Consider the following 26,293-nt stretch of genomic DNA (forward strand, 5'->3'; position numbering starts at 1 on the left):
AATGTCACCATTTCAGAGAGACTTTGCCTGAACACATTATCTAAAATAGTCCTCTAGTCCTTCACCCTACCAGTTACTTCCTTCTCCAGAATGCTATTCAGTGGATTTATGATGAGAAATACCCCTGTTAGGGGGATTGGGCCACAGTGTTTCTCAGACTACCTGTGCCAAAGGGCCAAGTTTTTAAATTTCCAAAGCATCATGGGTTGATACATTAGTAAAATATGATAGTTAATAATAGAAAAATAAAAAGAAAAGTTTACAGAATGCCAGCCCAAATTTTTATTATTAGATTCAGCAGGTATAAGGTTATATGTCAATAAGAGATCATTGAAACAGGGATGCCTGGGTGGCTCAGTTGGTTAAGTGTCTGCCTTTGGCTCAGGTCATGATCACAGGGTCCTGGGATGGAGCCCCACATTGGGCTCCCTGATCAGTGGGGAGTTTGCTCCTCCCTCTGCACCCTCCCTCACGCTCTCTCTCATTCTCTGTCAAATAAATATATATATAAATAAATCTTTAAAAAATTAATCAAAACAAACATAGAATAAAAAAAGAATTATAAAAAGTGTACCCACTGTTCACTGAAAGTACATTTAGGTATCAATACACTGCACTGTCCATTAATTATGGTAGCCCCTAGCCATATGTGGCTGCATAAATTTAATAACAATTAAAATGAAAAATCTATTTCCTCAATCACTATGGCCACTGGATTGTATCTTGCCATAATTAAAAACTTCTGCTCTTTGAGAAATGCCTGTAAGAAAATGAAAAGACAAACCACAGAGAGGGAGAAAATATTTATAAAATATACCTGTTAAAGGACTTGTATCAAGAATACACAAAGAAGTCTCAAAACTTAGTAATAAAAGATAATCCGATTTTAAAAAGGGCAAAAATTTGAAAAGGCATGTCACCAAAGAAGAGACACTGATGGCAAATAAATACACGGGAAGTGGGGATCCCTGGGTGGCGCAGCGGTTTAGCGCCTGCCTTTGGCCCAGGGCGTGATCCTGGAGACCCCGGATCGAATCCCACGTCGGGCTCCTGGTGCATGGAGCCTGCTTCTCCCTCTGCCTGTGTCTCTGCCTCTCTCTCTCTCTGTGTGACTATCATAAATAAATAAAAATTTAAATAAATAAATAAACAAATAAATAAATACACGGGAAGCTGCTCAACATTATCAATTATTAGAAAAGTGTAAATTAAAATCACAAAGAAATATCACCACATACCTATTGGAATAGCTTTAAGAAAGCTAACAATAGACAAGGGTGGGGAGTCTGGAGGACTGCAGATGGCCACCTTGGAAAACAGGTCACCCATTCCTTAGACAGTTCAACATAAATATGGCCCAGTGATCCAACTGCCTGGCATTCACTGAAGAAAAATGGAAACATCTGTTTTCATAATACGAAAGAATGTTTATGAATGTTTATAGCAGCCTCATTATCACTCAAAACTGGCAACAGTTTGCATGTTCATCGCTGGTGAAGGAACAGACCGTGGTGCACATGATGACGGAACACTACTCAGCAATACAAAGGAAAGACAGACATACTGCTGCCTGGAGCATGTGGATGAATCTTCATGGCGTTAGGCGAGGGAAAGAAGCCGGGCACAAAACCCTACACGCTGCATGGCTCCACTGATAAGGCATTCTTGCAAAAAATACAGAGATAGAAATCAAGGGAGTGCTTTCCAGGAGGCAGGGAATGGACTATCAAGGGAATGGAGAGAACTTTCGTGGTGATAGAAATACTCTATATCTTGATCATGGTAATGGTTACCTGCTCTATATTCCCTTGTCAAATTCCTATAACCTAACACCTCAAAGGGGTGATTATGTATATCCTACCTCAATAAAACTGAAAGAGTTAACAATACAAATTTACCTCTATAGTTTAATAATGTCATCCTAAATTATGAAACATATTTGTCAAAAATTAAACTGAAAATAGCAAGTTTTATAAATAAGCGTTTCTATTAGATATTTGTACACTTTTAGATTATAGTTGATGAACTAACCTTAAAATGCCACATGTGTAACATTATCCAACGGTGCATAACTTTCCATGCAAGCTTGACAATGCCCAAACAAGTCTACACAATGTTCAATGAGACAAATCCATCATCTTAGGCTTAGAAGTTGTGGCAACATCGAACTGTTATATCCAATTCTAAATGGTTACATTTAAAAGTGCTCTCAATTTTTGTACTTACCTTGTCTCCAACTGATGACAAGCAGTTCCTGGACTGGCACTAGCCATGCCCCATATTTTGCCTAGGGCTGGTCTAATTTCTCTTCCCCTGACCCTTCCATAGCGGGCTTCTTCTTATCCTAAGGTCTTAGCTCAGAGGCCTTACTGACTTCCATATTTTACCTAAAGTAGCAGCCACATCCCTGCACCATCCCAGTTACAATTAATACAACGAGCTCATTTTCCCTTTTATAATTATCACTACCTGTAATTAACTTATACTTCAGTATGTCTTCATTATCTATCTCCCTGGAGCTGATCCTGTCAGTCCCCAGACTTTTCAATGTGCTTCAGTTTCAAATTTCAAATGCCCATTTCTGTATTTTTGGTCAGAGGGAATTTTCTGGGATTCAGAAGGCCGCCCTGCCAGCTCTCAGGGTAGGTCAGAAGTTCCAGGGCCTTAATCACGCCCTCCCCCAACCAATAGTGGCCCTTGACCAATGACTCTTGGGAGCTGGTGTACACCTACCAGCTGTGTTGCCTTTGGATATAGTGATCCTGAGGCCTGCTGTTTTATGCCATTTTCCTGAGTTTCCCTTTTAGGACTAAGCTCCGTTGCTTCTTGTGTTAATTGGTTTAACAACACACTTTTTATGGGCTCCTGGTCCCTCCCCATATGACTTCCTCATTTTCCTACTGGTATTTCCTATGCTTTTCAGTAAGCCACTTGCATTGGAATCATTGTCTTTGGGTCTGCTCCTAAGGAAACCCAAAATAAGACATTTCACCACTAGAGGGTAAACTTCATAAGGGCAGGGCCCTTGTCTGCTTTGTCCATTTTGTGTCCCTATAGTCTAACACAGAGCAGGACACAGAGGAGGTGCTCAATAAACATTTAGTGAACGAAGGACTTCACTGAATACACTTTGAGAATGAAGAACATCATCAAATGACTCTCCCTGCCAAAGCTGATAATGTTATAATAAAACCCAATTAACAATCACTCATTGGGGGAAATTCCATAATAAGTACTTTTATTGATTTTAATGATTTCTGATTGTGTTGTAAACCAAAGGTGAACTCTCAGAAAAATATTAGATAGTTCTACATTTTATCCAGGCAAAACCAGAGCTTCCCCTGCAACGTGCTCAGGTTTGGGAAGTGAGAGCTGTAACGGTAGCAGCACAGGCAGGCTTTAGGGCCTTGGGCGTCAGCCAGCCTCGAGTTTAGTTCCCAGTTCAAGCACATTTCTAGCTCATTTGTGATACTGAGCAAACCATTTAATCAATGAGGATTAAAAAAAATACCCAGTGTTGTAAGAATTAGGACCCAATAATGTATGTAAAATAATATTATGGGAAATAGAAATCATGCCCTGGTTGTAAAGAAATTTGTTTAAGTCACTTACCTATATTACTAAAAAATGCCTTTAGGTTTGTTTCTGATTTTAGAAGAATACACATAATCTTTTTTTCCTGGTTGGGTTAATTAAAACTAGGCCAAAGAAATCCATTAGTAGGTTAATTATTCCTAAGTCTGATGAAAAATTAACCTCTCAAAATGAACATGGTTTTAACTTTAAATGAGCAATTACAGCTCTCCACCATAAACTTGCTAAATCCTGCAGTTTCTTGTAACAAATAAAATGTTATGAAGTCAAAAATCCTTGGATCTTTTAAATAAAACTTTCAATAATGTATCTCTTTCTCCCCTTAGTAAGCAAATTCAACTTTATAATGCCAATATGACACCTAAGTGTAGATTAAACTTAAATTTTATGAAAATTGGCACATAATTTTTTTGACCTTGTTATTTTAAAATCTACTTAGAGGTGAAAACTAACTAGCACTTGCATTCTTTTTTTTTTTTTTTTAAGATTTTATTTATTTATTCATGAGAGACACAGAAGAGAGAGGCAGAGACACAGGCAGAGGGAGAAGCAGGCTCCATGCAGGGAGCCCAATGTGGGACTCGACCCTGGGACTCCAGGATCACGCCCTGGGCTGAAGGCAGATGCCCAACCACTAAGCCACCCAGGCGTCCCATGGCACTTGCATTCTTAAAGTACTCAGGTCAACAACTTCTTTAAAACTTTCCATTATGACTCATGGTGTGTAGTTTCAATTATAATTTTAATTAATACTGACTTAAATAATTCAAATTTCTTTCATAATTTTTTCCACAGTACTCATTGTAGATGAATGTGGGTTTTTTTCCCCAAATTCATGTGTTGAAATCTAGTCCCCAGTATGATGGCATTTGGAGGTAGGGGGCTTTTGGGACATGATTAGGTCATGAGAGTGGAGGTGTCAGGAGTAGGACTAATGTTCTTGTAAGGACTTTTTTTTTTGAGATTTTAATGGATCCTTATAAGCAATCATTTCAGAGCTTCTAGAGCTTCAGTGTCCAATACAGTAGCTATCAGCTAATACATCTGGCTATTTAGCACTTGAAATATGGCTAGTCCAAAGTGAGATGTATTGGAAGTCTACAATTTTGAAGCCTTATCTGAAAAAGATAATCTAAAATGTCTCCTTAATAATTTTTGTAAAAGATTTTATTTATTTATTTGACAGAGAGAGAGAGAGAGAGAAAGCACGCACAAGCAGGCGGTGTGGCAGGCAGAGGGAGAGGGAGAAGGAAGCTCCCTACCTAACAGAGAGTCTGATGTGGGACTGGATCCCAGGACCTTGGGATCATGACCTAAGCCAAAGGCAGACACTTAACCAACTGAGCCACCCAGGTGAGCCAATAATTTTTATAAAACTTTACATTATGATAATATTTTAGACACACTGGATTAGACATAGTATATCATTAACTTAATTTCACCTGTTTCTGTTTACTTATATTTGAATATGCCTACCAGAAAATTAATATTACACATGTGGCTTGCATTTTATTTCTACCAGACATTGCTATTTTATAGGGCTCCATATAATCTTAAGGAAAAGCTGTTTAACCGACTGGCTCAGCTATATCACTGATTTCCAGCAGGACTGAAGGGGCACAGTTTGGAAGAGGGTAGAGGAGGAGAAGAAATAGAACTACACTGAAGAACACGGAGCACTGAAGAGCCCCAAGAAGCCATCATCATTTTCATTAGTACCATTATAGTTATATAACATGAGCATTACCTTCCTATGGTATCAGTCTACAGGCTGCTTTAGTTTATGTCCCTGTGGAATTGGGGTTGCTTCTTGGTGTTTCTCTTTACCACTCCCAGATGCTCCCTTCCCACCCCCACCACTCCCATCCTGCACCACTTCTCTCCCTGATATCACTCCCCTGCTGGATCCTTGATTAGATGCTTCTGTGAACCAGCAGAGTTGGGGATGAAGAAGCAGTGGCTGCTCAAGAATATTATCAGCTTGGGGATCCCTGGGTGGCGCAGTGGTTTGGCGCCTGCCTTTGGCCCGGGGCGTGATCCTGGAGACCCGGGATCGAATCCCACGTCGGGCTCCCAGTGCATGGAGCCTGCTTCTCCCTCTGCCTGTGTCTCTGCCTCTCTCTCTCTCTCTCTCTCTCTCTCTGTGTGACTATCATAAATAAATAAAAATTTTAAAAAAAGAAATTAAAAAAAAAGAATATTATCAGCTGTGGAAAAGAACTGTGGACCATAGGACAAAAGAGTCTTTGCTGCTATCCCTGGAGTCAAGGGGTTTCTTACACTACTTCTGAAATCAGTAGATACTGTCTTAGTATCTAGAAGCTTATCTAACCTTTCCTAAGGATAATCATACACTTAAGAGTTCCCAGTGTTTTACTCAGAACTATATTCTTGTCTGAAATCCTGGAAGAACTGAAAATTGATGCTTTCTATCACTTTGGGTCTCCAACTATTTATTTATACTCTACCTACTCATTTCATGAAGCTGTAATATGAACTTTGTCCTTATAAAATATGCAGTATACTTTATATATATATACTTTATATGTATATATACATTATTCTTAAAACAATTTTCATGTTACTTTGATCTTATAACTTGTACCTTTTAACACTCATCTTCTTATTCATCCATACAAATAAACATTTAGCACTTACTAAGTGCCTGGGACTCTTAGAGCTTAAATTATATCTCCCTTGCAAAGACTTCTTTGATCATTTAACATTCATTACCCTAATTTGCACTTAATCATAAAAGACTGATATTTTGCACTGCATTAGAAAATTTGTTATATAATCATGTTAGACTTACTTTCACAACTAAATTCTAAGTTCCCAGAAGGTTTGAGCTGAGTGATAGGTCTTTCGTCGCTCTTCTGGTTTGTTAAATGCCAAATGCTAAATGCCCAAATGGACAAATCCAACTTTGGGCAAAATGATGAGTTAGGTGATGGAGCCTTCTGACCCCACAGTGGGTGCCCCTATTCTCCAGAGACAGAGAAAGCACAAGCAGGAGGAGGGGCAGAGGTAAAGGTAGAAGCAGACTCCCTGCTGAGCCTGAGCAAGGGGGCGGGGCTAATGGCAGGCTTGATCCCAGGACCCTGAGATCACGACCTGAACTGAAATCAAGCATCGCATGTTTAACCAACTGAGTCACCCAGGTGTTCCAGGTTACCTAACATTTTACCTTCATACATATCATGATGGGAAGTTGCTGAGTATATACCTGTCATTTCTAGCATTACCTGGAGGCTAATCTGGAGAAACAGCTTTATTCATTCACCCATCATATGATAAATATTTAATGAACACTAATTATGTGCCAGGCAATGGTGCTGGTGCCAGGGGCATGGTGGTGACCAAAATAGGCATGTGGTTCCCATTCGTAAAAAGCTTTCAGTTTAGGGATGATTTAGGAGGCTACCTTTCATGGCTTCCTGGCACCTCAGAGTCCATGGATGCTATTCTTAGTCACTAGAAGCCTGAAGAAATATCTCTGAATGACCACCTTCTGAAAAACACAGTAACCCTCCCCACAGCAGACAGAATGCTTTTCCTTCTATCCTTCTGTTGAATAATGCCGCTCTTCTGGCCTCTAGAAAGCATGTTTGCTACTGTTCTTTGGCCAGATGAAAAATGCTAAAGGATTTTTCACCTTAGTATTCCAGTTGGATATATTTAGCCTAGTACTCGATGATAAGCACTCATATTACCACGGATGTCCACAGATTAGAATAATCTTGGCCTTTATTTTAAAATCCCAAATAGATGTTTTTAATTTTTTTTCCTCTGAACTGCATTTGTTTCATTTAGATTTCCATCTCAACTGGAAACCGTGGGGATTTACCTTCAATTACATCTGGGTTGTGACCATTTCCTCAGCAACTTGATGGTTTGGGAAAATACAGAAAACAAAACATAACAGGAACCCAAACCATGATGCTTTGTAAATGTCTGTGCAGGGGATCCCTGGGTGGCGCAGCAGTTTGGCGCCTGCCTTTGGCTCAGGGCGCGATCCTGAAGACCCGGGATCGAATCCCACGTCGGGCTCCCGGTGCATGGAGCCTGCTTCTCCCTCTGCCTGTGTCTCTGCCTCTCTCTCTCTCTCTGTGACTATCATAAATAAATAAAAATTTATAAAAAATAAAAAAAATTTAAAAAATGAATGTCTGTGCAGATGGAGAATTTACTGAACATCTCAAAAATGTTTTTAAAAGTTCTAACTTTGGCCACATATCCTTCCCTTCTATTTTCAACTCATGAATGATTGGCCAAGTTCAAATGAAGTCCTGTGGTTTGAATTAAGTTAGCATGTCAAAGAGGTCTGGCTCCAGCAAGCTCACTCCTCCCCACCACTTCCTGACAAACTCTCAAGTGTTTAGAAGTTATTTTTCTTTGCATTAATTTTTCTGAGAGGAAATCCTTGTGAGGAATCTAGTTGAACTTGGCTCTCCAAAGTTTCTTGTAGAATTAGAAAAACAAAATTTGAGGTTACTAAGCTGGTTAATGGAAGAGAACCCTGTCGCTGTTTGCTCAGAATAGTTGCTAATGGGACAAGTCTCACTCTGTAGAGTCACTCTGTTTTGTGACCACAGACTTTACCCTTAACAACCACAAAGGGGATGGGATATGACAGAGTGTGTTATATCAGTGCCAGTCACTGCCAACTGCAAAAACAACATATAACATGACACATTCTTGGTACATGAAAGCCCCAATATCATCGTTGTAGGCTAAGGCAAAGCTTCTTGAATTTTAATGAGCATATATATCACCTGGGGATCATCTTATGGAGCAGATTCTGACTTAGTAGATCTGGGCAAAAAAAAAAAAAAAAAAAAAGAATCTAGATTTCTACCAAGTTCCCAGATGGTGCTGCTAGCTGGTCCATTCCTTACATGGCAAGGGGCCAGAACATATTTCAAAGACTAAGTAAAATATACACTTAGTGGACTTTTACACCAAGATTCTCTACTGGACAGTAAAGACCTAGAAACAGTAACTAAGACCCAAGGGGCAGCAGAAAAATGCATTTGTAAAAGAAGCCAGCCAGAGGCAGGGATTGGATGTAGAAAATACATTTTGATGTATCAGAAATGAGCCAGAGGTGGGGAATGGTTACCACCTTGAATATCTGTGGCTGTTTTTTTTTTTTTTTTTTTTTATTTATGATAGTCACAGAGAGAGAGAGAGAGAGAGAGAGAGAGAGAGAGAGAGGCAGAGACATAGGCAGAGGGAGAAGCAGGCTCCAAGCACTGGGAGCCCGACGTGGAATTCGATCCCGGGTCTCCAGGATCACGCCCTGGGCCAAAGGCAGGTGCTAAACCACTGCACCACCCAGGGATCCCTCTGTGGCTGTTTTTTAGGTTAAAGAGGTATACAGGCCTATAGCTAGATGTTATTAGGGTCATATAGGGTCATGTTATTAGGGCCTCAGATTCCTTCAGAGTTCTGTCCCCATTCTAGTTCTGTGCTCTTAGGCAAATTATATTTCTCCTAATATGTACACTGGAGATAATAGTGGTCCTCACCTTAAAAGGCTGTTGGATGAAATGGGGTAACCAAACACAGTGGTGTGCTGAAGTCAGCACATACTGGCTCTCTAGAGCTAACCATTAGGTACCAAGGAATTTTGTGAGGTGCTTTGGTACCTTGAAATTAGCAATGGTGGGAATATTTACACCATGGAAACTGGCACATGCTACTAGTAGAGGCTATTTTTTGTTTTTTTGAGAGCTGCTTTACCAACATATCACTTTGTGTAAATTACCTAGTGCCTAAAGAGCTTGATAAATATGAATACTATCTTAGCTACCTTATCTGAATTCTAGCACTTGTGGTTTGAAACACATCATTTAGCACTGGATATTTTATAACAGTTTCCTTTTCAGCAAACTCTATAATTGGGTTCTTCTAAGACTGGGTCTTTTGAAACTGGAGGCTTCAGAGGTATGACCATACTCTGCCATATGCCATGATTGGTCAATGCCTTGCTTTTTGACTTCTCCAAGGAAACTACTGAGCATAAGTTCAGAATTTTTGGAGTTCATTACTCCAACAGCTTTGATTCCTTTCACAGGAAAAATCAGAGTCCAAGCTGTATGGTGTCAGGATAGATCCCAAGAATATTAATGTTTCTTCAAAGTTCGTCCAACAATAAGTGAAAGTTAAAACAGGGAGAAACAGAGTGCTATAAAATAGGTCTGTGTCCCAGTCACAAGTTTTCACACATTTGTTAAGATAATCATAGCTGGTAGACTAACTGGGAAATGGAACCTGCCACAGTAAATAGAGAGGTAATGTCCCTCTGTGTATTTGTGCCAACAACATAGATCTGAACGTAAGAGGTCTTAAGAATCAGCTGAGTTATCTAATGTGAATGCCCTCAGCTATCCTCTCTTATTCCTCCAAATTTCTCTATTCCTCCCTCTAGCCTCTTGTCAATTCCTTCTGCTATAAAGAAAGAAGTGTCTTTTCTCTGTGAGAATGTGAGGCCACCCTTAGTGTATCTCATCCTATGTAAAAACTTTCCCTAGAGAGCAGATGTGCACAACCATTAAGAGCTTGACTGGAGCCTGACTAGCTGGGTTCAAGTCTTGCAACATGATGCTGTTTAAGCTATGCCTTATTTTCCTCATCTACAAAGTCAGAATCATAATAGTTACTTCCCATAAGGTTTCTGAGTGAATTAAAATAATTTAAATATGCAATTCTTATAATGTATATAAGCAATATACATTATAAATATATATAAGCAATTCTTATATACATTTACTATTATTTCCACCCATTATTCCATCCCTTTTACAACTTCATCCTTTTCCCTCAAGATCCTTTTCCTTAGTCTTACATGTAGGCTCACATCTTTCCATCCTTACAAAACAAACTGCAACAATATGAAACAGAACGTGATGTTTCTTCCAACAGGTTTACTTTTTCTTTCCCACTGTACCTTGGGGCGGGGGGGGGGGTGCGGGGAATAAAGCCTTTTTCCTTCCTGACCACCCAATCTTTCCTTGGTCTGTTTAAATTTCAGTTCCATAGCTGCTCAGCATAGGCCCTAATGTGCAGGTACTCTGTTGACTGGATACGGGTTCTGATGGAACTGTAAGGATTCGCTTTACCTAGGGCTGCACCTATGACTGGTGGAGGTGATCGGTAATGCCTGCTATGAAAAACAGGCTTAAATAATATTTTCCACACATCTCTAGGCTTCTACCACTTAAGTATCCAGGATTATTTTGGGGGTAGAGGCAGGCTCTTGGCAGTTTAGCCTAGGCAATGTGGTATGGTGGAAAGAAGGATGAACTTTGTTATCACAAGACCTGGGCTCAAGTTCTCATTCTGTTCTACACATTGTAAATCATTATAGCTGCTGCAGTGAATTATTTCCAGCGAATCACTCAGGACTCTTGCCTTCCTATTTTTATGCTAATGTATCAGTTATCCAGGTTGGGTCTGACTCTGACAGAGCCTGAACGGAGGCTGTGTGTCTGAGCCTATAAGTCAGGCTTCTATGCGCAAGAGTGAATAAACCCAGGGGCTTTGAAAGGATTTTCTCTCTGAAGGAAGATTAAGGCAGGAAGATGAAATTGGTCACAGGACCCAGATCTGACCCTTTAAATAAAGAAATGGGGCTCAGATGAAATCCTCTCCTGCTTGAAGCCAGTCTGGTCTTTCTCTGGTATATCATCTCTAATGTACCTTCTCTCTTTCTAGCTCTGCCTCTAATCTCTTTTTTTCCTCTTAGGAGAATCTTAACCCTAGAATTCCTCCTGTCACATGTCTTGAAAAAAATTCTGAATGTTCAGAGAATCAGAAAATACAGTAGAGCAAAAAGTTATCTTAACCATCCTCATTTTACAAACAGACTCAGAGAATTGATAACTAAACCAATAATCATCGAGAAAATAATTTTCTTGCATTTGTAGGAAGAAAAATAAGGAAGTTTGGGTTATTGCTCAGCCAGTTGAGGCGACACTCCCATTGCATGAATACAGCATCAACAATTTAATGACATCAAGGATTTGGGGGTTTCCTTTACACATAGTCCAAAAGGATGTTTTCACATGAGCTTGTGCCAGATAACAGTTTTGAAATGCTGAGCTGATATCCAGCAATCCTTTTTTTGATTTCACAACATTTTTGTAAGACACATCTGTTTTCTTCTCCACTGAAAGTGGCATTGGAGCAAATAGATTTATATTAAGCTTATAAAGCAGAAAATTAAAACTTTAGCCAAACCATCATGTATTTTATTTGGTCTAAATTATGCTAAGTAACTAGTTTGATAGGCTTTGAGTCCCTAAAGTAACCATGTTTTTGGTATTGTATAGATCTAGGCTGCATGTTTCTGCTTGAAACAATGCCCGAGTCCTTCTTTGGCCTTATTTGTCCTATTTGTCAGTGAGAGACGTGCTGTTGAAGTTATACAGGCAGCAATATATCAGCCTTTAGGCAACTTTTGCTTAGTGGAACATTTCATCTGCTTGCAATATTGAAGCTTCCAGAGCTTATATTCTGACATTTCCCCTTCCTCCCTCAGGGAAAGAAATTCTATTGAAATCCAAATAGAGAAATAGGAGGAAAAAAAGATCTTAATTTGCAGCATGGGATTTTAGGCACGATCAGGTTTAAGGAAGCAAAACAATAATTTTTAAGAGCTAAATCTGAATTAATCTCTGAATCTCCAATCAGACAACAGGCTTAACCTTTCTTTCATCCAGTTAAGCAAACAAACTGAAATTCTACGGGCATAGGAAAACAATTGTCATTTGATTATATACTCTCTTTGTTATAACTTAAGATACAAAGAACATATAGGGAGAGACTCTAGCTTTCTGCTTGATAGACTGAGATGTGAGAAAAGTGATTTTCATTATCAGGCAACTAATAATTGATGGGAATAAGAGGTGGCTATGATGATCTCTGAATCCTTCTCTGGCAATGATGGGCTCCACAAGAGGAAATCAGCCTGTTTAAGTGCTATTCATGTAATTTTCTGTTTGCATGGAAACATACTTCTGGGTGTTAAATGCTATGCTTACTATGCACAAATAGAGATCCAAATCAGAATTCTTAAGTTTTTTGAGTTAAAAACCAAACAGCTGAATTAGAATGATGTACTAGAAAAAATCATTCATTGACTACTGATCAAGAAGTATGTATTGGATACTCACTGAGTGCCTGGCCTGATGTTTGGTGCCATTACTATCTCAACATACTTCATCAATGAGCTGCCTATTCTCAGACCTACTATACCCCTAAACTCCTAACAATCAAAATAAATAAATAAATAAATAAATAAATAAATAAATAAATAAATAAACTCCTAACAATCAGAAAGAAGTATTTTTAAGTCCACTTTTCTCGGCATGGATAGGTATAAACTAAGTATACATTTTGTCCCTTCTGCTGGCTCAGGAGTCTCACATATGACCCCTTTAGACCACTTTCCAGAGCAAGTCCTGTGTGTTCAAAACCTCTCTTGCCCCTTGGTTGGTTATACTTACTGTTCAAGGCCAGCCTCTGTGAGTCAGGTGCCAGGATTATCTAGTCTAAGACCCAGCTCTATGGTTACAATATATTCACCCTCCCAAATAAACAGATTCTTTCAGATAGCCTGACACCAGGAAGACATCCAGTCAAACATCCTGATTTTACAAAAGAGAAAACCAAGGCCACAGAGCTGTGTTGACCCAGGCCAGCACTTTCTCCACTGCTCCATGCTGCCTCTTGCTTTGTGAAATCAACATTGATTTACTATCACAGGTGGCTTCTGGGGATGATCTCCTAGCCAAGGACTTGCAACTTGAATGGGCAATGTGAGGGACAAGGATAATTTATCATACTTTTCAACACAAAGATAGGTCACTACTAGGTCTGGGTCAGCCCTGATTATCTCATTGGGCCCCTAAGTCTGAATTTGCCTTGAAGGGGCTAAACTGACCCTTTGACTCTCCCACCACCTTTTCAATTCCCTTTAACTCCCATGATCCCTAGTTGCTATCTGGCCACAGTGTTTCACTCAAAACTTTCATGGATAATAATATGTTCACAATTAACAGATAATCTGCATTAACAGTTCATTATGGGGCAGATGCTATGGCAAGCTCTTTATGTGTATTTTCTTCTTTTAATTCTCACAGGAGCCCAATGAGGTAGGTAGTATTGATAGCTTCACTTGCAGATGAGAAAATTCAGGTTCGGAGAGGTTAAGTCACTTGCCCAAAGTCGAAGAGCTAGATTTTGAATAGAGGTAGTCTAACTTCAGGCCTAAGCACTGACTTATACTATTAATAAACCAACTCAATACTTTGAACATTGACTATATGCAAACCATTCAGCAAGGGTCTATGAAGGATGAGGCTTCTAGCCTAGATGAGGTGGTCTGGACATATGAAAACATGTTTAGCAACATATTATGTGATAATACATAGTAAGTAATAAGCCAATAATAAGCTAGGTAGGATGGGAGCTTAATCTTTGTTTTCAGTGTGTGTGTGCCAGGGACCTCTTTGGCAGTCTGGTAAAACCTATGGACTCCTTATCAGGAGAAATGCATAAAATAAAAAAGGACAGATTGCAAAAGACACCAGTTACGTAACAACAGCACAGAAAGTATTAAAATGTTGTCATGTAATGGTATATAAGCTTCTATACTAATACATCATAAACATCATCATTTTGAGAACCAGTGACATGGAGGGGCCAGAGCTAGAGGAAACCAAGTGGATGTGGGTCCAAACTGCTTTTCATATCTCTAACAGCTCACCTAACCCTATGCTTCATTCCCAGAGATTGTAAACTGTATTTTCATTTTGCTATGCATGTCCACGTGTTTTTCTCACCAGTCTATAACAGATTTTCTCACAGCTCACTAAGTAGACACATTCTTGCCCTGTTATCACATCTATTGATGCTAAAGTCCCACAACTCAGAGAGGGATTTTAAAAGATGGTGTAGCTAGGTTTCTCCAATGTTTTCTTCATCAAAAAGCAATTTTAAAACCACAGTTTTAAGTATCAAGAAATGAACTTGGAAAGATTTCAGTAATTGCAAACAGTCACATTTAATTCCAAGAGTGAGGTTTCTGTTACAGGTTTTCACTTTTTGTACTAGGCTGGCAAAAGTTTATGTAATTACAATGGGGAATTAAAATTCATTTCACTGCAACATGAAAACCTTTTAGAGAAACCTCACTCTTTGAATTAAACTAGGCTGTTTATAACTGTTAACGCTTATTCTAATTCACTTTCTGGTATTTAGAGCGATGGTTTTGCAATTGTTTTTTCAAGGAGAAATACTGGTGTTTCTGGACTATGAGCAACATATGGTATCAAGATGTGGTTTTAATTTGCATTTCCCTTGTGAGTCATGATGCGGAGCACCTTTTCATTTGCTATTTGACCATTTTGATACCCTCTTTTGCATAGTGCCTGGTCAGGATTCTTGTCCAGTTTTTAAAACTGTGCTATTGTTTTCTTATGGATTTATAGAATGTTTAAAAAGATATTTATTTTTTAAGGTTTTATTTATTTATTTGAGATAGAGAGAATGAGAAAGAGAGAGCACAAGCAGGGAGAGCTGCAGCAGGAGAGGGAGAAGCAGGCTCTCCACTTGAGCAGGGAGCCCGATGCAGGGCTTGATTCCAGGACCCTGGGATCATAAACTGAGCCGAAGGCAGACGCTTAACTGACTAAACCACCCAGGCACCCCTAACAAGATGTTCTTGATATAAATCCTTTGTTAGATGTATGTGAGTGAGTGTGTGTGTGTGTGTGTGTGTACACGCCAATCTAAGGTTTCATTTTCCATTTTCTTAACAGCATCATTTATTGAATGGGATTTCTTAATTTAATTAAATAAAATTTATCAGCATTGCCTATGTCCTATTTAAGCTGTGGCCTCCCCTGAGGTCCTGAAACTATTTTTTATGTTTTCTTTTATAAGTTTTGTTGTTCTACATTTTCACCTTTAGGATGAACCATCTTGTATTAATTTTTGTGTATGGTTTGAAATAAGGGCCAAGCTTCTTTTTTTTTTCCACTTGAGCCAGCACTGTTTATTGAAAAGACCATCCATCTTTCTTCCACTGAATTGCTGTGGTGGTGTCATGAATGAAATGACTAATCATATGGGTGTGGGTCTATTAAACTCTATTCTATTCCACTGTCTACTGTCTATTCTTATATTAATACCACACTTTTAATCACTCTAACTCTAACTTTGATATCTGGTTTTGTTTTTCTCCTTCAAGATTGCCTCAGTTCTTCTAGATCCTTTGTATTTCCAAATACAGATTACAAGTAGCTTGTCAATGTTCACCAATTTAAAAAAGCTGCTAAGGTGTTTACTGGGATTGCACTGACTCCAGAGATGAATATGAGAGAGAATATCTTAACAATGTTACATCCTTGAGTCATATGTTAATGTTATATTCCTTCATCGATTTAGGTTTTCTTTTACTTATCTTTTTTTCTTTTACTTTTCTCAGTACTTTTTTTTGTAGTTTTAAGTGTAGAAGTATTGTATATCGTTCATTAGAGCTATACTATAATTGATGTTTTTGGTGCTTTAAAAATTTTATTGTCTAATTGTTTGCTTCTATTTATTTATTTATATATTTTAAAAAGATTTTATTTATTTATTCATGAGAGACACACAGAGAGAGGTAGAGACATAGGCAGAGGGAGAAGCAGGCTCCCTGTGAAAAGCCTATGTGGAACTCAATCCCAGACCCTGGGATCATGCCCTCAGTCAACGGCAGACACTCAAGCACTGAGCCACTAGGCATGCCTGTTTGCTTCTTTTTATTATTTATTTATTTATTTATTTATTTTATGATAGACATAGTGAGAGAGATTGAGGCAGAGACACAGGAGGAGGGAGAAGCAGGCTCCATGCCAGGAGCCTGAGGCGGGATTCGATCCCGGGATTCCAGGATAGTGCCCTGGGCCAAAGGCAGGTGCCAAACCGCTGAGCCACCCAGGGATCCCCCCTTTGCTTCTTTTTAAAAATAGATTTATTTCTCTGTTGAAATTCTCCAATTTCTCTTCTGGCTGCCATTTCCTACATTTTCTTGAACATATTAATAATCATGATTATTTTAAATTACCTGTGGGCTAATGTGAATATCTGAATCACCTATAATTCTTTTCCTATTATCTATATTTTTTACTTGGTTTCAGTAGTTTGATCCCTTTTATTTCTTATATTTTCACGAGCATAATAATTTTTGGTTAAATGTCAGATGTCATCAATGAAAAATCATAAAGACTTGAGATGATTATCAAGTTATCCTCCTCCAAAGTTAAGTTTTCTTCTGGCAGTAGATAGTTAAGATCTTGAGAAAACTTGATTTTATGCTTTTTGGGGCTAGTAGACTAGATTTCAGGGTTTTTTTTCCCTACTTATGGATTGGTCCTTATTCCTATAAGTATGGCTCTTATTCTTAGGACATGACTTTTCTAGGGTATTAGTTCAAAGCCTGGGATTTGTACCAAGCTATCTCCACCTTCGTAGGCTTTAATTATGACTTTTGGCTCCCTAGTTGTACTGAAATCTCTGATCAGCTCTTTAGGTCACCAGCTTAAGGTAATGTGTATGCAGAATTTCAGTGTCCTTCTCTACTGACCTCCTTCCTCCAGACTTTGCTCCCTAAGTAACAAAATCCAAGCTACTTCAGACTCTGACATCTGCCTCTTCAGTCCAATGAGACAACGGTTGTATGCCCTTGTTCTGCAATTTGTAAATGTCTTTAGAAAAATACCTGGGAGGAATGTGGACCTCACATCATGGGCTTTCCTTCAAGTCTGGTCTGTATTTGTTGTATCCAGTGCCTTCAGACAATTGCTTTAAATATTTTGTGCAATATTTAAGTTGATTTTGAAGACCCTATTAGTATGATGCCAGCTATTTTTGCAGGAAAACAAAACAAAACTTGTGCTAATTCCCTTTCTCAGATGGTACCAACTCATCTAAGATTGGAGGTCGGGGTGGGATGTAGGGAGAAATAAGAAAGATCAATTGTTATTCATTCAGGATGAACTGTGCTGGAAAATGGAGATTAGATAATGCATAAATAGCTTCCTAACCTTTGAAAACATGTCGTAAATTATATTTAAAGGATTAACCCTGATGACTTTAATGAATCAAAACTCATGCTTCTTCATACTCGTTTTCAAAGGAAAAAATGATGAGGCCATATATGGCTCCAGAACTTTCCTCTGAAAATTGTTTTTAGAAATAAGTTGTCATGTTTTTATTTCTTAGTTGGGCATATCCACAGTGTTCAGTGTTGGTCAAAAGTAAAAGCATTTATAACCATAATTGTCTTAGAATTTTTGTGATAAAAGTAATTCACAACAGTCAACTCGTAAGAATTCATGGCAAGATGATTTTATAAGCAATGCAGGGAGGAAGAATCAGAGGGAAAAAAAGCAGATAAGAAATTCTTTTTAAAAAATTATTTTAAAGACTTTATTTCTTTATTTGAGAGAGAGAGAGAGAGCATGAGCAAATGAGAGCGTGAGCAGTGGAGAAGGGCAGAGGGAGAGAGCCCGATGAGGGCTCTGTGGAGCTTGATCCCAGGACCCCAAGATCATGACCTGAGCTGAAGGCAGACACTTAACCAACTGAGCCACCCCCAGGTATCCCAAGAGTAGATAGAAAATTCTTAAGGAGGTGGGCTTCTCAGATCTGGAAGAGCACTGGTATAAGGAATAGGCATGGCTATAAGAGTTATCTCAGGAATGATCCAATTCAGTTTTCTGTGTCTCCTCCTCTTCTAGTCAGTGACTCTTCAGAGGTATCAGGGTCCTGATGTCACCCAGGGTTCCCACTCCTGTGTCCCCAGGCCTGTCCAGAGGACCTGAACTGGGGATGAGGATGGGGTAGGAGGTGGGGAAATTAAGAGGTAGATCTGCTATTTGCTGGATGTGTGAAGTTCACCAAGTTATTTAATCAAACTGTTAAGAAGCTTTTTACTGCAAACAATAGGAATCTAAGCCTCAAGGGCTTAGAAAGAAGAGTAACTCGCTATCTCATATATTAAGAAGTCTGGGATAGAACTCCTTTAGGATTGGTTGATTTAATAGCTTGAAAATGTCAGGAAGAACCCAGGTTCTGTCCATCTTTCTACTCAGCCATCTTATGTATTGGTATTGCCTTTAGCTATTTGGTTTCCTGAGTTACATCCAGGCACAATAACTGAAGGAAAAAAATGGTAAATTTCCTTCCTGTGAATCTCTTTTTATTAGCTAGTGATCTTTTCCCAGGATCCCCGCCCCCCCCCCCCCCCCGGCAGACATCATTTCATGATTTATTGAACATAACTAGGTCTCTTGTTCCTGCCTAAGCTAATCTCCAGAAGAAGAATGTGATTCCTGTGACTGGCCTCCAGAATCTGTACACAAGCCAAAGCCACCTGGGGAGAGATGGGCATTTGAATAAAAGTGAACTCTACCCACAAGGAAGGAGGGTATTAGGTAGATAACCACTGGTGTCCACTATACTTGAATTTGCTGAGCCTTATTTACTTTATCTGCAACATGAAGAGATAATAGTATTTGGCTTTTAGGACTGTTATAAAGATTAAATGTAAGAACCCGGGCAGCCCGAGTGGCTCAGCGGTTTAGCAACGCCTTCGGCCCAGGGCGTGATCCTGGAGTCCCGGGATCAAGTCCCGTGTCGGGCTCTCTGCATGGAGCCTGCTTCTCCCTCTGCCTGCCTTCTCCCTCTGTCTCTGCCTCTCTCTCTCTCTCTCTCTCATGAATAAATGAATAAAATAATAAATAAAATAATAAGAAAGTAAGTAAGTAAGTAAATATAAGAACCCATGGGTTATTGCTCCAAAAATTCCCACTAGACTTGTGGGGATATAGTATATATATCCTATATAACTTCTGAAACCATGCCCCATAGAGTTTTAAGGAGGTCGAGACTAACAAAATTTAAGGCTTGTTTTTCAGAGATTTGTTTCTTCTTAATCAGCTACTGTTTCTTTTCAGATCCCACTAACAAATCCACTAGCTGTCTCCACAGAGGCCTGGTCTGCCACAAATGAAGGTCACTGATACAGTTCTAGCCTATGAACAAGCTAGGCTCTGCATTCCTTCCCAGAAATAAGGAGCCCTAGGTCCCATCCAGTTTATACTAACTTGTGGAGGCATGTACACAGCCCTCTCCTTGTCTTACAGATCACCTCCTGATGTCAGGAGCCAAATTTTGCCTCATTTTAATGTTAAATCTCTACCTCAAAGTGAACATGGGAGGTATGTTTTCTTTCCTCATGAATAGTATTAAATTTCCCTCACCCTTTTCTTTAATATGTATATAATCCCAACCCTTATGATTGTAAAACTTGTTCTAGTCTCAGTCAGGGGAGGATTTGAGGCTTGCCCTTCCATCTTCTCATATGGCTTGTTTCTCGAGATAACCCTTGCCTTGCTGCATACTTGATGTCTCAGCGATTAGCTTTGCTGCATGTCAGGCATATTAACTTAGGTTTGGTTACAATTCTGCTCTATCCGTAATATTTCCTAGCTACCATTAATTTTTGTCTTGGTGTCAGATGCTACACTAGGTGCTTTATATATATTTTTTCTAATCCAACCACCAAATATGTATTCATGCATTCTCTTTATTCATTCATTCAACACATATGTGATTGCCAAGAATCTCATCTTACAGACAATGCAACCGGTTTAGAGAAGCTGACTAGTATCTTTAAAAATGACACAGCAAGTGGCCAAGTTAGATACGTGTTAGGTCTGTCTGACTCCACAGTTTGAAAAACCTCTATGACTTCCTTTCCCATAAGCCTCCTCAGAGTCTCATGTCACCAAGCTTAACCTATTAACGAGGGGTGGCTGGGATCAACTATGGCGTGTCAACTCACACTCTAATGTCTAAAGAAGAGAACAATCTTGTTAAGACTGCCCACTCCAGCTGCTTCCCTGGAACTTCAGGTTAGTTCTGCTTGGCTCCAGCAGGTGGCGGGGTGGTATCAGCACTTGCCTCCTCCACTTGGAAGAGACTGAAGCGGTGAGAAAGACTTTCTTGGCGAACTGTACAAATCAGACTCATCACTTTTTGATCCTACTCTGTAGGAAGGGCAGCTGGCCTTTTTCAGCTATTTCCAGGCATGAAGTGAGAGATGAAATAAACTGCATGTGAATTAACCTTTTTACTTTTAAAAAGTGCTCTCATTTTTATATACACATTCTTGCCAATTATGAATGTTGAGATGCTTAGAACAGACTTTCTCACTATCATTATCAATTGTATTGCTTTATTTACTTAAATGCTGTGAGGTCCCTAACGTGGTGGATAGAGTGACTTATCTCTGGACAACCAACATGAGGCACACGGTGTCCTGTGACTACTCAGTCAATATTTGCAGTGTGTGTTTGTGAATGTCCTGGAGTGGGGTGATCTGGGTTTGAGCTTTGTCTTGGTTATTTCCTATTTGGGAGATTCTCAATCATGTGCTCTCTGAGCCTCATTTCCCCCATCAGTAACATGGTGGTGATGATGATGAGGAGGAGGAGAACGACGATGAGATGATGATGATGATGATGATGATGATAATTCCTAAGCTCATTTGTTTGACAGTGACAGGTATATGAAAAAGACCTAATAAAGTACCTGTCAGAAATACTTTAGTTTTTTTAGGTGAATGTGCCAAGGTTGTAAAATATACTAGTGGTTGATACTTCCTGATAGGGTTAGAATATAAAGTGCCTGGGCCAGAATTTAGCCAGGTCCCACTGGGGACATCTCATCTCTGGTTGTCATTTCCTGCCCACAGCTCAAGAACTTACCTTCATAACCTCACATGGAGAATCACTGAAGTTATCTACTTATTGTCTGTCTTGGCTCCAATTCTACCTTTTTCAACCCGTTTCTAAAAGTGTTATTCAAAGAAGTCCTTCCATTACCTGCCTTCAATCTGTTTTTCCCAAGGGACCATTTGCCACTCATGTACCTGCACAAAGCATCTATAGCAGGTGGCAGGTTTACTCCTGGAAACCCGACCTGCCTTGAGCATCTTCAGTTCTCTGCCTGTGTATACTCTCACTCCCTCTCCTTCTCCACGATGTCCTCCCGAACCACACTCGTCACTCTTGCTGACTCTTCCTCCAAAAAGCCTCCTCTCGCCCATATTGATCTCCTACCTTAGAACTCCCATTGCTCTCATGAGGCAGTATAGATCGCTGGATAGCTAAAGGCATGGTATTGGGTGTCAGACAGGCTGGAATCAAATCTTGGCAAGTTACTTAAACTTTGTGTGCCTCAGTTACTTTATCCTTAAAATGAAAATAATAATAATACCTACCTCATAAAGATGTTTTGAGGATTTAATTAGAAAACATATAAAGCATTTAGCAAAATGACTGGAAGAGTAAGCACTCAATATACAGTGGTTAGTATTACTACCATCATTATCATTAGATTATTTGATACTTCGTTGTTGGTTTTTGCCTCTTCCAAGTAGCCTGTTGTGTTCAAGGACCATATTTTGTGTTTATTTATAGCCCTTGCCATTGCCTTGCGCACTCCCTGAACATGGTATGTATATTACAGCTTTTTATTCCTCAGTCTTACCCAGTATTAAGAACCAAAACTGACCCACAAGTTAATTTTTAGCAAAGCTATATAAGACACTGGTGGAAGACGCCACTGCAACATGCCAGGAAACTTTATAGTTTTCTGATCATTGGATGCTGGCCATTCAAAACTCACAGAGTAGTTTGTATGACTATAATACACATTTTGTTAAGTTGAAGAGAATACTTTTATACAATTTGGGGATTATCTACAGGATAGGAAGAAACAGAACAGCGAAAAATGTGACAGGTGACCAAATAACATCCATATAAAGTTTATCAACCACCATGAGCTTGAGTTGGTCCCTGATCTCCTGAATATCTCTGCTCCCCACACCCCAGCCCTGAATTTTGTGATGATGATGATGATAAATAATGGCCCAGGTCCAGTGTTCTGCTGTTTTCTCTTTTCATTTTTACGATTCTCAAAAGAAGCACTAACCTGCTTTCTCTCACCTTGCCAGGGGTGGATACGGTTGCAAAGCTCTTCTCGGCCCCAAATCAAGAGTACTTTACCCATGGTTCCAGGAGATGCGGCTCTATTTCTCAAGCCTTTTGTTGTATGCTGGGAAACCCTCTGGTGAAATGTCAATTCTCTGGAGAGGTAGGGGATCTTTCACCACTTCAGAGTAGCCTAATCTCACACACTTACCCTGGGGCCCTCTGCTGGTCAGCCATGAGAAATAAGACAGAAAGCAGTTCTTAGGATAAGAAGTCATTAATTTTGTCTTTGAGAGTAATACACACAGAGACCAGAATATTGCTGTTCAGCAGGAATAGTCACATTTGGATTATGATATAAAACAGCGAGAGAAGACTAAGCTAGAAAGAGCAGTAAAAACCTCCTTCTAGAAAGAGGATTAACAACCAGATTCAGGTGTCAATTCAAAAATCAAAATTAATTTAATACAGAGTAATAAAAAATATCCTATTGGGGATACATGTAATGTACGATTGTTTTGTTTTTAGTACAGAGTCAGCAATCAGTAGAGTTTGCTAAATTGGTTTGAGTAAATCCACTGGAAAGTATGCTCCTTACCCACCAACACTCTGCCTTTCCCTGGGCTTGCTTTAACGCATGCATTAGATTACCAAGGTATCACAGTGACAGATGCCATAGAAATACCAAAATGAATAGATGGAATCAGACACTCAAATGTGCTTAGTAGGTGAGGCACCCTGATTACAGACTGGGCTCTGTGGCCCTCTGACCCCAGCTTTTGTTAACCACCCTTGCCCTGGCTCTCTACAGAGATTTAGCGAGTGTTTTGTGTCTGTGGCCAGTGCTTTCGCTCTCCCACAGGGAGCACAAGAGAGCAATGGGCTCAGGACTGACCCAGCCAAAGGGCTTCTCACAAAGAAGCAATACCTGGTGTCTGTCACCCAAAGGACCAAAACAAGAAAACCCAAAACCAAATGTAACAACCTCAAACCTTCTCTTGGCTCATTTTATGATCATGTGGAATGAAATCTATATACAATATAATGATAGCAGACATTACATACCACTCCAGAGGAGATACAGATGAAGAGTTTTAAAAATTTAAAGAAAACCGATGAGAAAAAGATAGCACCATGTAAGAAATACTGACAATAGAGCCAAAAATAAATCAGTTTGGCAACATGAGGAGAACTCATGCTACTGCTCCTTCATCTGCATGTGTAGTTAGGGAACCAGCAGTATTCTCAAGAGACCTGGCCATCCCCCAAGATGCAACACTTGCCAGCAGCCAGTGGGGGTCAGAGGTGCTCTATGTCTGAGACAGAGTCCAGGCTGAGTCTACAGTGTGGCACCTTTAACCTCAAGACCTACAAATCCTGCTAACAGGAACCTGGCTGGAACTCCCTCTGAGTTCACACTTGTCTTCAGGAGGAACAGAACCATGAAAACATAGGAGGCAGCTGATTTCAGATGCTTCACCATACAGATTAATTTTGACCTCAAAGCAATTTGCTTATTTTGGTTTTTTTTGCATTTGTTCTCTTCCGACCCTGCTTCTTCCAGCAACAACCCTTCTGCTGGACACGGACAAAGGGCGGTCATCTCTCAGAGTCAAGCATGTAAACACACTGAAGCATTGCCTCTAGTCTACATCCCTAACCCGTATCTTTTCAGAGCACAGAACTTTCCTTCTAAGAACTTTTCCTTCCACAGCAGTTTGAAGACTGCTTAAGTGGATGGGTAGATCTAACTGGTTTATAGGCTACACAGACACCAGACTGGAGGTGCTTACTCATGAGAGCCAACTGTGTACATCTCTTCCTACCACTTACTTAATGATGTCATGTTGGTAGCTTCATAGTGGCCATGGTGAGAGTATTTATACCACAGAAAAGAGCAAATACTGCAAATCAGGGCTTTTTCTCCTGGAAAGCTGACTTTGTTAAACATATAAGCACATCAATGATTCCAGGGCAGGTTTAAGAGTAAATCATTTAGCACTATCTAATCTATCATGCTCAGACCAGAATGCATGTAGTAAAGAGAAAAAGGAACAATATCTGATTAGCTAGACGATCTTCCAGTATGAGCCATTCCTGAAACTATGGTCAACAATTCTAATGAAGATATCTTTCCTATCAAGGGCTAGCAAGAAATTAAATAACATATTCCTAAATAGTTTTTAACATTGAATTGCAATGCCAAGAGGTGCACCCATGACCACATGTATGCTTTTTCCCTTTCTAACTTTGGGCCTTGGGGAAAATGTGAGCCTCGTTAGAAAGTCGATAATATCCAACTTTGTTTCTACAAACTGAAAATCTGGAAGAAAACTGTCTCTCTTTTGTGGCACACCAGGAGCCACTGAACCATGGGTCGTATTATACATTCACTGTACAAATCACAGATTTATTTAAAAAAATTTTTTAAAGATTTTATTTATTTATTCATGAGAGACACAGGCAGAGGGAGAAGCAGGCTCCATGCAGGGAGTCCGATGTGGAATTTGATCTGGAACCCCGGGATCACGCCCTGAGCCGAAGGCAGATGCTCATCCGCGGAGCCACCCAGGCATTCCACAACTCACAGATTTAAACCCACAAAGTAGGGACACCTGAGTGACTCAGTGGTTGGGTGCCTGCCTTCAGCCAGGGTGTGATCCCGGGATCAAGGATCGAGTCCCGCATCAGGCTCCCTGCATGGAGTCTGCTTCTCCCTCTGCCTGTGTCTCTGCCTCTCTCTCTCTCTGTGTCTGTCATGAATAAATAAATAAAATCTTAAAAAAAAAAACCCACAAAGTAGTCAGCTTTTCTTAGAGAAAACACTTTTCAGAGCCACAAGGCTTTCACCTTAACCCATCAATCAAAATTACCTGAAGAAACAAACATATTCAGACTCTGTAGTACCATAATTTTTGTAGCATTTTCTACAAAGGAAATGTGTTCAGGCTATTAGTGCACAGCCTATATTATTATCATTGTAATCGAATGTTTAAATGAGAGTAGTGGTCTGCTAGAACTCTGGCAACCCAAAGAGGATGCCCAAACAGGGGTAGCAGCTCATTGGGTTTGGGAGACAGATTAAAAACAGAGGATAAAGAGGATTTTAGAAAATAAGTCAATATAATAAGGTGATGAGAACTAGGTTTCTCACTAGAGAAGGGGGTAATAAATTAAGGGAGAGAGCTGGAATGAACTATGTGGCTTAGAATTACAATTGGAAGTTCTGTATAAGTAGAGTTCTCAATATGCAGAATTAGATACAGGAACAATACTGATCTACATTTCTGTGTATGCATGCAAACACATCTGTATCTCCATATGTATGCATATGCATACACATGTACATCACACATAAATACATTTATTTCCTAGCTCTATCCCTGAGAGAGCTTGGGAGTAATGAAACCCCAATAATGAAGAGTCTACCTAGAGCCCAGACCTTGGTTTCTCAACATCAGCCTCCATTAAAAGGGAACAGTATTGATTTCAGGGCTGAAACAGGAAAAAAATAAGACATGTTTAGAACATCTCATAATTCCAGAATAAGCAAGTAATCAAAGAGTGATGGAGACATATCCAAAGGACACAGAAGATTGCTCAAAGTGGTGCCAAGTGGTCCATTTTGGGATGATTTAATATGAATG

The 26,293-nt window shown here is 39.6% G+C and overlaps 1 protein-coding gene across 2 annotated transcripts in view; it reads right to left on the reverse strand.

Annotated features, from left to right (window-relative positions):
• ANKRD55 (ankyrin repeat domain 55) overlaps positions 1–26,293 on the reverse strand; it is a 113,784-nt gene that overhangs the window by 86,295 nt on the left and 1,196 nt on the right. Inside the window, exon 1 of one of the 2 annotated variants that reach the window (XM_072826488.1) lies at positions 22,662–22,781. The exons of the other annotated variant lie outside the window; for it this stretch is intronic. The gene's annotated coding sequence lies outside the window, so the exon portion shown is untranslated. Of the gene's footprint in view, positions 1–22,661; positions 22,782–26,293 lie in introns of those variants that run through there. 2 annotated transcript variants of the gene reach the window in all.

This window comes from Canis lupus, chromosome 5 (genome assembly GCF_048164855.1).
Source record: "Canis lupus baileyi chromosome 5, mCanLup2.hap1, whole genome shotgun sequence".
Classification (NCBI taxonomy): Eukaryota; Metazoa; Chordata; class Mammalia; order Carnivora; family Canidae; genus Canis; species Canis lupus.